Below are 13,685 nucleotides of genomic sequence, written 5' to 3'. Positions count from 1 at the left end.
CAATGTTGAAAGCCCATGCAAGTTTCTCTCTGTCCCAGCTTATACTAAACAAAATCAAGGTGGGGTCATTTTGTGTTTCTTACTCACGCTTCCCCCTTTCTGTGTAATCTTTTCTTCAAGTCCTTCTTAATGGCTTGTTCCTTCCTTCCTTATTCTCAAAATCAACTCTACATTCCTTTACAATCTCCCTTGGAAACAGCAGCCAAAACTCCTAAACAAGGAAATGACCATTATATCAAATGACAGTGGTATTATAGTTACATACAACCCACACGTTCGATAAATAGTCAGCCAAAGTTTTAAGCAGCCAAAGATTGAGGACAGCAAGGATTATAGTCCAACTCATATATATGGGGGCCTGTGGAAGGCTAATCTTAGCTATATGTGCCAAGAAAGTTGAATTCAACCTTGCCTTGTAAATATTTCTGTCGTTACTAACCTGGAAACTAGTAGCAGTAGAGACTGACTCATTGAATTGCTGGCATAGTATCCAAGGTCACATAGTTTGGAAAAAGTCCAAAATGTCCAGTGCTGACACTTTCTTTCTTTCGTCTCCCATGGCTCATCTCTCACCTACCCTGGGTGAAAAGCCTCCTTCACTCTCCCCAGCTGATGAGATACTCACCCAATTTCTACCTGACTGTGATGAAAAATAAAATATGTCATCCAAAGGCATTCCTAGATAGAATTATCCAATGAAAACTATTCCATTTTTCTCCCCACAAAGTCTGAACTAGCAACTTTCTCAACAGAAATGGGCAGAAATAAAGCAGAACAGAGTTTCCAGACATCCCACCCAAGTCCTAATACAGACCTTCCCCCCATCCACACACACACAATAATTACAAATTTACTCATACAATTTGTGTAGAAAGCAGGAAATGTGAGAACTAGAGATTCTGGGATTCTTCCAATATTGGTTCTGAAGCACTGAACCCATACTGCTATTACATTTTTCTCAACTATGAGCACCATTTCCAGAAACAACACAGAAGTTAACTGCAAGTAATAAATAAGTGCAGCGAGAATCAAAGCCAGGATAACCAAAGTATTCTGCAATATGCTATCCTCTTTTCCAGGGGATAAAATAAAATATAGGCTCACTTAACTGAAGTTCTTAGTATAATATGCAAGATCAACTTGCTAAAGCTGAAACTTGCACTGGAGATCTGTTCTGCCTTAAGAGGAAGGGTATGTGATTCTGAGGTTGATTTTCTAGAATTTGCAGGACATTTTGATGCCATATGTGGAACAGAATAAACCCAACTTCCTCAGCCCAAAATCCTGATTTAAAGGTTAAGAAGAGAGACGGGCTAACTGTAATTAAAAGACAAAATCAACAGAGCATGCAAGTGCTGGAGGCAGTGGAAGCCATGACAGAAAGCAAAGCAGCTAGAAAGATAGAAAGCAAGAATTAAAGTTTAAATAATACAAAAGAAAAAAAATTAAAAACTGTTTGTATAAACATGTTGTGGCATGGAAGCGTTTAAAATTTCCCAAGACAGCAGCTAAACATACTTTGTGGGAAGATATCAGAGAGATTCACTATTTATCTAAACAGATTCAAAGCTGGCAATAACAGGTATAAAACCTTTCGGATTCTAAAGGCATTTCCTTATGAAATACAGTTTCTCTGAATCTATCACAAGACAGTGTTAAAAACACACCTTTAGCATTATATGATTATGGGTGAAATTTGTAGCGTTCTATTGCTGTTTCTCCTGGCTTCCCACCAGGAAGCCAGCAAGAAGTTGCAAGGAGGTCCTTGCTTAACGACCCACGATCCTCCCTTAACGACAGCAACGGGAACTGCCGGGATTGCCGTTGCTAAGCGATGAGGTCACGTGACATCGTGCTTTACAACCACATCGCTTAGTAACTGAAATTCCAGTCCCGATTACTGTCGTTAAGCGAGAACTACCTGTAACAGCATCAATCTGGTACCCTCATCAACTTGCTTGAATTACCCACAGCAACTTGTGATGAAGGTCATTAACCTAAAAGATTCTGCCACATTCTATTTTCTTAAGACCAGATTCATCCGCTTGCAGTTTTTGTGAAGAGCACCTATCCTCACTCCAGTCACCTTACTGAAGTACAAGCTTGATTTGACACTCAAACAATAGAAACTATTAAATATTTGCCAGTTAAATATTACTAGGAGTGTTCAAAAGCTTTAGTTGTAGGGCGGCAGGCATGGAGATGAGATTCGCGTCTCTTTCTCAAGTGCCATTTCTGTTTTGGGTGAAGTAGGACACTTTGGAAAAACACAGACAGAAGAGGTCTATACAACAGAGTTTGGACTAACTTAACAGGAAGGAAAATGAAGCCTTAAAAGCTCCTCCTTCAATGCAAGATAATCAAACAACTATGTAAATATTATTTCATTTTTTTTAAAGCAAGCACTATTAGAAGAAGGCAGGAAGGAAGATCTGATATACATAAATAGTTGCCTTCTGCAGATTCGGTCCAAAGATTTAACTAAACAGAGAATTACTTGCTTCATCTCACAGATTATTTCAAAATCTCAGACAAAGAAAACCTGAACTGCTGTATGGTCCTTTAGAAGGAACTGGTGAGGTTTAAATTTGCATTTGAATTATTCAACGGAATTAACACCTTAGAACTAAACGTTTCTCGTTCTATTTAAACCATATCACAGACACATCAGAAAAAAATATGCTGCGTATATATTCAGACTAGAATTGACAAGATCAGTTTTTTTTTCTTTTCTGAAATAATGTTAAACCTCTATTTTCATTTATATTAAATAACTGCAGAACTTCCTTTTTGAGGCGAAGTAAGACAAGTGTATTTTAAGCAGTTTTTAATTACATTCTCTGAGAAGAAAACTAATTAACTTCCATGGTTAATCTGCAAAATGCAAATGAAGTCATACAGTTGCATGAGCCAGTCAGAAAGCATGTTTAGTTTGGCTTCATCAGCAGTTGATAGCCTACAGTCACTTGCAAATATGAAAATACATTAAAGCACTTTCAACATGTTATCAGAACTTATAAAAAGACTTTCATCCACAAAAAAGAAATAAATATTAACATTCCTGTTCAAGACACAAACATAGCCTCCATTACTGGCAACCAGCATGGGGATGTGACTGGAATGATGACATCTGGAAGAAACCAGTTTAGAATTATTGCCTTTGCCTATCACAAAAACTACTCTGGAAGGATATTAAAAACCATAATGCCATTTACTTTGGACTCTAGAAGATTACTTGATTCTTCAGCTACGCTTGATGTATCTTGCTGGTCTAACATCCAATGATTCAAGTCCACCAAGGCACAGCCTTTCTGCATCTTTTAATTTTGAGATGGTGGCACTTTCTCCCCTAGTTCCACTGAGGGCAAAAGTTCAAGCAAAATCCTATCCAATTGTTCTACCCGCATTCTTCAAACTGGATTTTGCCAATTCCTTTTATCTCTAGTTCTTTCAGATTTCTTCTGATGTTACTATTCTATGGAGAACTTTGAGTGATGAAATGCTTCTTTCTTTAACCACAATAAAAAAAGCAACTTCAAATATTCATGAAGGTTCTGTTAATTTTAGCCAGATGGTACACATCCATGTAAAAGAGAATAATTATCTTAATTAACACCTTAGCAGCCAAGGCACAAATATATTCTTGTGCTGAATGAAGACTACATTTTAAAAATGGCACTGTGACACTTCATAAAACAATTTGATTCAAACACGTCCAGCTCTCCAACAGCAACATAATTTGTGAACAGTAAATGTTACAAGGCTTAACTGGAACGTCAGAGTACCCTCAAAATATCTTCACCAGCATCATATCATGAACAAATTAAGCTATGGCTAGACACACTAACTGAAACAATTAAAAGTGGTGTTTCCATGGATATACTAATCCCTCCAAACCACAAAGCTAAAATAATTCTAGAGATAAGACTGGAAGATAAGAGTGCTGTTTTTAAATTGAAAGGTTAATCCTTGCAGGCCAAAAGGCTTGAAAACTATTTACACTGTCGTCAGTAACTGACATTTTGTGCAACATGCTAGAACACTGTTGGTGGTTTTTCCAGGCACAGAAAACCGATTCTAGTTATGGTCTTACAGTAAATCAGTGATCCAATCCCACCGTATTTTTCATTGGGCTGGATATTCTCCTGAAGACACCTGCATATCTTCATTTACTTATTTATTTTTCAAAATGAGTCACCGCCCATCTCACTCAGTAAGGGATTCTGGGCAGTTTACAGTAAAAACGAAAAATAAATACTGGTTAAAATACTGATTAAAATACAATAAACCAACGTTCAATGAATAAATAACATCTTCCAAGGTAACTGATGGTAAGTGATGGTAGTTGACTTGTGGGAGCGTCTTCAAGGTGCCAGCCACCCCCAGGGTTGGTTACCCCTCCTCATGCCCCACAGGAGCCATGGGAAAAGCCAGGTCTTCGCCCCTTTCCGGAAGGCCGGGAGAGTGGGGCCTCGCCTCACCTCTGGAGAAACAGTGTTCCACAGGGTGGGGGCAACAGCAGAGAAGGCTCTTCTCCTGTTTCTATCTTATCTGGCTTAACATTGTCTTGAGAATCTCACAGAACCCCAAAACTGGGTATGCTGGCTTGGGTTTCAGGACTATACTTTTTAAAACCTTCAGAGAGCCCTAGCCTATGTGTATTTGTTTTAAATACACTATAATTATCCTTAATTATGACCATTTTACTTTTTTTTCCCTTAAGAAATTCACAAAACCACACAGCACTCTTCCTGCAGGAAACACCACATTGAGAAAACAAAACGCTACCTACAACCCTATTAAGTTATATGCTATTCATATGGAATTTGACCCAAATTTCCTGAAAATCAAACAGAAGTTGGCTCATGGCATTTTCCTCCCACATATGAAGCGCTTTCACCTATCTTGCTTGACTCCAGCTTTTGCATTATAATTAACTCTGGCATTACTTTCTCACGGACATATTACTGCGCAATGTTGGAGTCAACCACTCTGTATCTGTTGAAAGTCTATTAGTCTTCATTTAAGATTACATTAAAATACATTTTTTAAAAAAAGGAAAGGAAGAGAAAATCAGAGCGGCATTGGGTGATCTAGGGTAAAAACCACATTCACCCCCAACATTGACATGCCTGCTTTCACCAAAGCAATTCTCTCCCATGCAAAACCAGGTTAGCTGTGAGAAGTGGGATCATTCCATCTTGGAGATCCTTGCTAAGACAGCAGCATGGCATGGAATGTACTACCTTAATGGATTTGATCTTGGCTTTAAGAGTCTAATCAATCAAAAAAATATTTATCATTGTTTCAAAAGTATCTGGAAACATATAAGCCACAGGACAATAAAACCTTTATTGCAATGGATACACAAGGTGACTTCAGAATTTGCCCATAAAATAAGCAAGAAGTCCAATGTTCGGTGAATCAGTTTGGACAATGTACATAAGCTATAAAGTTTACACAAATTGTGTATGAAACCTTTGTAAACCCTTTTCTCCTGAATGGTCCACTCAAATCAAGGTTTTACTGTATGGGAACACAGGAACTACAGCTATTAAATCCAATATACTCCACCTTGTCTACAAAGCATATTAAATCTAACATACTCTGTCTTGCCTGCAAAATATTCCAGAGAGCAATCATGGAGTTCCGAAACCCAGAAGTGTGATGGCACTTTAACAGTAATTCCAGCAGATACATTCCTGCCCTGAAAAGCTCTTGCATAATAATTACCTTAATATTTTATGAGGCCAGAAGACTCTCTTCTGCCATCTCACTGTTCCTCTTAAAGTCACACCATTTTTTAGAGAATCCCAAGGCTGCAAAATAATAAGACTCTGAGATCCCAACGTTCCCTTCCCAAATATTTCAAGGAACACAGAAACAATATCATAGCATTCACATGCACTAGTCAGTTGACTTAAGACAGGCAGGACATTTTTAAAAAGCAGCGTTGAGAATTGGAGAGGACCTTCATTCTTAGGGTTTCCAGGGACAAAACAAGGTGATTTAAAATTAGATCCTCACACAGCTGCTCCCAAAACAGAACTGAAACAAAGAACAGCACATCTTTTTTTCAATTTGCTTGCTCTTCTGGGTGATTTATGTTTTAGACATCCTTTAATTATACAAATTGCAATGTTTATCAGAAGCTATTAAGAATTAGGAATGCATCTTTAACATGAAAAATTTTTAAAAACTGGGCTACAAAAAATAAAAAATAAAACAAAGCGAAGCGAAGCACCAGTAGATGGCAGCAAAGGGTTCATGTTTTGGTATCGCTATACTGCCATCTAGTGATTGTTTGAACTTTTGCAACCAGAAATCTGGTAGCTCTACCTTAGGAACAAAATGACCTGGTTTGTAAATGATGTTAAGTTGTAAAGTCCTTGATGCTCTCTGAGCTTGGTTGTTTGCTTGCAGACATTTCATTACCCAACTAGGTAACATCATCAGTGCATCATCACTGAGTTCAATCCTGAGCTATATATATTCTCTTCTCTAAATCAAGTTGTGTTTTGCATGCCTGTCCTTTGGCTGAGCATATAAACTCACCTCATACAATCAATTGTAGACAGGCTGGTGGAGTGATTGTTTTGCTAGGGGTTTCTATTTAAAACCATGGTCTATAAACTCTGGTTTGATTTTGGTCTGTTGCTTGTTCCAAAGCAGCCCAACCTTTAAAACACACTTTTTGTGGGGGGGCCCCCCATAGTTCCTCATTTGCAAATTGCTCCATGAACTCAGGTGATTTCCCAATGCCAGATCTCATGTTTGTCCCACAAAGCAGAACATTTTACAGAAGGAAACAAATGAAGCTCAGAAAAATAGACACAAACAGAATCCCACATGAAACTAACAAATTAACCCACTACTGTTGCCTCCCAAGTCCTCCACAGCCTCTGCCTTGCATCAAGTCACAGGCCTTATTAAAGAAACCTGGAGACATATCCATCACAAAAAAGCAAGCTCCTGCACAAACACACAGGCCCAAATCACCATAATCTACAAACACCCACACACAAATAGTTTCTCAGCCCCCAAATATTGGCACACCCTTTAACTAGCAGATACCACAAGTAGTGCATCACTCTGCTGCTCTAAGTGCACTAGGAATACCATCTGGGACTTGTAAAAGAGATAGAGGACCAAGAACTAACTAGTTATTGTTGTTTTGCAAGACTGACTTTGGCTTATTTAACAAGCAATGGTCAAAACAAACCTCAGCTTAGGTTCAGATGACTACCAGTGGGATGGAGAGTTATATCAAATGAATACATACCATCTCTGAGCCAACAGAAGCAGGATAAAAGAGTATTGATACTTTTGAACTTTGGTGTTGGAGAAGACTCCTGAGAATACCGTGGACAGCCAAGAAAACAAACCAATGGTTCATGGAAGAAACCAACCCAGAGTTGTCCCTCAAGGCACAAAGAACCAGACTCAAATGATCCTATTTCAGACCCATTATGCGAAGACCTAGCTCTCTGGAGAAGGCTCTGATCCTGGGAAAGTGGTAGGAAAGTGAAGAAGAGGACCACCAGCAGTAAGATGGATGGACTCCATTATAGTGGTGATGGGTGCACCATTGGAAGCCCTGAAAGACCAGGTTAGGGTCCACTCATCATGGAGAAAATCTATCTATGTGGTCACTAAGAGTTGATAATGACTTGATAGCACAGAATCAGTCAATCAGAGCAGATAAAGGCTTCCTAGCAGCCACACTAACCAAAACTAGGTTTTTCATTCTGCCTTTCTGCTTCACAGGATTGAAAAAGAAACCCAGATGTGGAATTTATTGTCTGAAAAAAATCAATAATAAGAATGCAAACTCAACACTCCTGTGCTCAAGACTGTCTTTGGGATGAAGAGAATGAACTACATAAAACCATCTGAGAGAAATCAGAATGTCTAATTCACCTGTTTAAAAGAAAAAGAACTTCTATACCCCATTGGCAGAACATTAATTTTGTTGGATATTTTAGAAGTAAAGTGACTGTTACATATATATCCACATTTCACCAAATAGCAGAGAGGAGAAATCCTAACCCTATCCTTCCCATTTAGAAGGCAACTCTATCACTCCACTTCATCAAAATTTTTCACAATCTTAGCACACCATTTATTGCAGTTAAATATCCTGTGTTCTAGCTATCACACAATTAATTTGAACTTAAAACTCCCAGCACAATTACCCTGCCTGAATTTGTACATTTTATCACTTCCTTTTCTTGCTTTTTTACATTAAAGGAGGAAAAACAGTTCAGTTATGCCAAAAATAATGTTTCCTTTCAGTTCATGCATTCATGCATGCTGTACTGGAAAAAAATGCTCAAGAGTATTTAAAAAATTTAAATCTTGGGGAAAAATGTTTGATGGCTAAGTAGGAATTCCCCTACTCTGGATTTTCCTATGCATTTATTTTCTCTTGTTTCTGAAAGAGCTTTGGACTTGAAAATATGCAAAGCCTCAAAATCTACTATTGTTCTTAACTATAGGCTGCTACAAGAATGAATGTTTCTTACGGTTTTCCAGCACAGAAGTTTTCCCTCATAAATTCTAACACACTGGAAAAACCAGCCAAATTCATAGTTATTTAGCACTAAAGAAGCATATCCATCCTGCATATGAAAACTCTATTTTGTCTCTTTTTCCTTCTCCTCTGTTTTCTTTTTTGTATCTTTTTAATTTTTTCTGTATACTGAAGCATTTAAAATAAAAAAATAAATAAAATAAAAATTAAGGCACCCACTCTCCACAGGACATGGAAACAACAACTGACTTGACTTCTATCATTAGACACATAGATTTGTATAAATTGTAAGGTTACATTAGCTCATGTAAAAGAATTAGCTCATCTGGTTGTGTTTCCTGCCTGGTATACCTGGGAAGGCTGACATCCATCTTGCAAGTCTAAAAGTACAAATCTCCCACCCTCTTCTTTACAGCCTGAAAAGCTAGGGTGGGTCCCTTCTGAGCCTCTTCCTCCACCCATTATGCAGCTGAGGGCTATGCCTCCTCTTATCTGACTGTTCCTTAGGCAGCATCTCTTCACCTCGCCTCTCAAGGTCTTTCTCACATAGCATCACACACTGACATAGGGTTACCTGCACCTTAGCAACTCCTTTAACAGAGTGCCTTAGGCTATTTTCCTTCATAAAATGCTAAAATATGGGCTAGATGGTATTATTGTTCAATAGGCTCACAGTTGGTTGAATGACTATACCCAAAGAAAGATCTTTAATATCTCCAACTTGAAGGAAAGTACCAAATAGAGTGCTACAGGGCCCTGTGCTGTTCAACATTTTTGTCAATGACTTGGATGAGAAAGATGGGGGATACTTACAAAGTTTGCAGGTGACAAAAAGCTGGGAGGGGTGGCCAGTATTTTACATGGAAGACAGAAGACTCAGAAAAAAAAGTGGAAGGCATAACATAGGGAAGACGTGGCCTGGCCATAGTACATGTGAAAGGGATGTGAGTGCCCATTCGGGCTACATGTTAAAACACAAGCCAGCAGTGTAACGCAGCTGCTAAAAAGGCAAGTGCTATCAGTGAGGAATGCTTAAAGCATGTTTTGCCTACAAAAAAGATAACTGAGGGAAGATATGACAGGGTTGTCCCAAGGAAGAGTGGAGTTATTCTCTATTGCCCCAAAAGGCAGAACCAGTGGGTTGAAACTGCAAGGAAGCAGATTCAGGAGGACAAACATCAGGAGGAACTTTATGATCATATGAACTCTCAGCCAGTAGAATAGGCTGTCACATGTAGTAGTGAATTGTCCTTTGCTAGAGGTCTTCGAACAGAGGCTAGATGGTAGTGGATCCTGAGTGACAGGAAGTTGGACTAGTTCACCTCTAAGATTCTTTCCAACTCTATCATTCTTGTGTTCAGCGATGGTCCAGTATCTAAGCACAGTGTTTAAGACCACCAACTGTTTTTCTAATGAGTTAATGTGGAACCTACTGAATAGCCGTGGCTGAAGAACATCCAAGATGTCCACTTAACAATGTCCCTTTTCTGATTTATTATACCATAACAAAAAAATCTATGTCTTAGAATGCACTCTTTTAGTAAATGGCCTGTGGAGTGCCAATAGAATGATAATGACTTCATCTGAACATCTAAAATTTTCTAACCCTTACCACTTACTCTCCAGGCTATCTGACAAAGCAGGGAGGATATGATCTCTTCTGACAGTCTCTGACCCAACAAGTTGACAGGATTCAGAAGAAGAGCAAAGCAACACTACTAGGATCATCTCAGCTTCAAAGTCCGTAATCCGTTGGAGTCTTTTAACATCACTGGAGGAAGAAGGTAACCATGGAGCATATCCTGCTTCCCACAGCCTCTGTGCATAGAGTCCTTGGTCATAAAACAGGGAAGCTTTTTTTGCTTAGAGAGACAAATAAGCCTGCCTTAAGGAATCCAAATTTTCAAGTCACTTGTCTGAAGATCTGAGGGTGAAATACTTACTCCAAATCCCAGGCAGATTTTGATCAACGCAATCTGCCATGAGGTTGGATGCTCCAACCAAATGTTCAGCTTTGAGAGAGGACAAGTTCCCCCTCCCCCAATCTCAAGACTGCACCTTCTTACAGAGCACAGAAGAGGAAACTTTGATCCTCTGCAATGACTTAATATGCCTTGGCTGTCACACTGTAATTCTTATCAGTATGTGTTTGTTTTGAAGGCTGCTTTGAAATTCCAATTGTTTGAACAATTGAACAAATTCATTGTTCAAAGTTCCAAGGACCTGATGCACTCTGATGTTTCTTTCAGTTAACTGAAAGTAGCACCTGTAATAAATCCTCCCACTGCCCTACCCAACTGTTTTTCAGATTTTTCTGCTCAGACTCAGGACAAAGCAACAGCCAGCTTCTTCCAAGAGGCAGACTTCAACATCCTTTGTATTCCATAAAACTGAGGACAGGAATGAATAGGAAAAAGAGAAAATGAAACATCAGAAGCAAGGAGGATCTGCCTATCAACAGCTAAAGAAGAGGCTGAGATGATGCTCTCCAATCATCCTCTCTGCAATCAACACTGAACATGTGCTGAAACCCAAGATCGTATGCATAGCATGTAACTGATTTAGCTAGGCGGACTGTATTCATTTTACTTAGAATAACATGGCTTCACAGTTTTCTTTGCTTGCCTGCACTGTCCGCCCCTTTCCCAATAAACTCATCTGGATCATCCTCAAATGTTCCAACCATGAAGACTTCAGGAAGTTCTTCTGAAGACTGTTTACAAATTGGGGTGATCTGGGACACTTCCATACATTCAAAATGTCTTTCAGTTAAGAAAAGGAACGGAACATCACTGAGATAAAGGTACAAGTAAGTGCCTTTCTGTCTCAGGAAAGCCACTACTGAAGGCAGGATCTTTACAAAAACCTAGGGAGCTAAGTTTAATACAAAAAGCTCTGTCCTAAAAATGCCAGCAATAGATAAATTAGTAGTATTTCCTGAGACTGGGTCTGAAAGGTAAGGCTTTGAACATCTGCCTTTTTCAAGAACCTGCTTATCCATTTCAAATCCAAACTCTTCCTTACTTTCCCATTCTTTTGAGGAACAAAAGGCAAAAATAGAAGAACAGACTTCCAATTTTTTTTGAACTAGAGTAACTAACATTTGAGAGAATTTGGAATTTTGTACAGTACTGCATCTTTGCCTGGGACAATAAGCAAACTCTATATCATAAGCCACTGGAGATTCACTGCAAAGCATATACATTTGAGGTAGTCACTGATCCGTTTTGCTTTCTTACTCCTTGAGAAAAGACTGTTGAGAGGGTTGGTTAATCTTCCTGTAGGCTTCTCAGGGGTGAGGACATTTGATTCGAAACCCCTTAATTTTGCTGAGGATTAAAAAAGACTGTTGAGATCTTCCCTTTAGTGTAAGATTCCCTGCCTTCATTAAGGCTTGAGTGAAGGAAGCAAAATAGGAGAATCGGTATTGCTGTTGTTTTGGAGGAGGAGGAGGAAGAGGAGCAACGTCACTCAAAGACCTGTTATTTTCCCTGTAGCCAGGACAGTTTGGGAGAGCAGGTCTACCATCCCTACCTATTAGTGTAAGGAGGGAGAAGAATCCTGAAAGATAAGAGAATCTCAATACTTTCCTGAGGGACATTGATAAATTATTTCTTCCACTACCATTGCAACATAATCAGCTGAGCAAAACTGACGTTATATTTCAAGAAATTTCAAGTCACTAGAACATTAGGTGTACAGTATTATAAACCAAAATGTGGCTTTGGAGGAAACAAACCGAACCCTTGAAATTCACAAGAAGCCACTGAAACAGAAGGTTTTAGAGGAGCAAGGCTCACATGAAAGAGCAGGATTGATCCCATTGCCTATACATTCCACAAAACCAGAAATTAGGAAAAGGAACACGGGAAACAACTCATACAGTCCAAATATGAATTTAAATTGGAAGAGACCATAAAATAGCAAGCCCTAAGAGCATTAGTAACCAGAATAAAAAGATGGACTTGATTCCATGGAGCAGTTCATATATAATAGATTATAACACGGCTAATTTGTTCTTTGCTTAAGGTGCTATGCAAACCCATCTTTTATGTCACAGCATTATAAACAAACCTGGCCTTTGTAGCCTGAACAACCCGCCATGATTATAAAATCCTGAGTTAGCACAGAATGTGACTATAGCTAGCAGCATGAGGCAGCTTTGCACGTGGGATAGATGTTTACAACTAAGAAACAGAAGATGCAAAGGCACGTGCTAGATAATACCAAACCATAATGTGGTTTGTTTGTTTTTTGCTTAGCATAATGCACCAAGTCAGCCATTATGGTTTTGCATTCCATGTCAACCAGGCTATTCTCTCACTTCTGCAATGCTCTAATAGATGCCCTGAACACCACAACAGAGGGGCTTTTGGATCAACAGCTTGTTTAGAGCAGAGATCAAGGCCCCTAGGAGAACTGCTGTGCAGAAATAGGGGGCAACGAGAATGGAAGCCATGGTTCAGGGCAACTAGGTTTAAATACTTAGCACTGAAGTTTTGCTCAGTGATGGAACATAGGGGCTTACCTGGAGCACTTCACCTGGACAAAGCAAAGTGAAGACTGCTGTTGGACATCAGGGTGAGAAGATAAATAATTGGAGAAGAGGGGGCTGAGGAATAGCCCATCTGTACCCTGTCCAAATGATACACAGAATTTATACATGTCTCGATTTCGTTCCACTCAGAAAAATTACGGGGGCATCTTGCCCTCCAGATAAGGTTCTCTTTTCTTCATTCATGACATGCACTAAGCTAATCCTGCAATCAACAAGACAACAAATTAGGCCACATAAAAAACACAGCCAGCAAATAAATGGGTACAGTAGTTGCAAAACTTCTATTAAGACCTGTTGAGAACAGCAGTTTTTCAACTTTGTCTTTCAAGCATACGACCCATGAAAAGTGAGCTTTCAAGCTTTTTTGAAAATTTAAATATTAGGTTGTTTTTATCAGCTTTTCTGATGTTTCTATTCGCATTGTGCTTCTAGTTTCCATTTAATCTTCTGATTGGGTATTGACACATATGAGTTCCACACAAAAATACTATAGAACTCATATTTTTGTTGACAGTCTAATTAAAGAGGGATTTTTTTCTTTCCTATTTCCTTGTTTTTTTCTTTTCATTCTGACATGTGCCTCCAAATATGTGA

The 13,685-nt window shown here is 38.9% G+C and overlaps 1 protein-coding gene across 3 annotated transcripts in view; it reads right to left on the bottom strand.

Annotated features, from left to right (window-relative positions):
- Positions 1 to 13,685, bottom strand: part of TSC22D1 (TSC22 domain family member 1) — a 62,877-nt gene that overhangs the window by 38,450 nt on the left and 10,742 nt on the right. The gene's annotated exons all lie outside the window — the stretch shown is intronic.

Source organism: Python bivittatus, unplaced genomic scaffold (assembly GCF_059951505.1).
Source record: "Python bivittatus isolate LINGU-HERP-01145 unplaced genomic scaffold, Pbiv_v1 ctg000210_np1212, whole genome shotgun sequence".
Classification (NCBI taxonomy): Eukaryota; Metazoa; Chordata; class Lepidosauria; order Squamata; family Pythonidae; genus Python; species Python bivittatus.
Note: the sequence above shows the minus strand (reverse complement) of the source record. Positions and strands in the feature narration are given on the sequence as shown.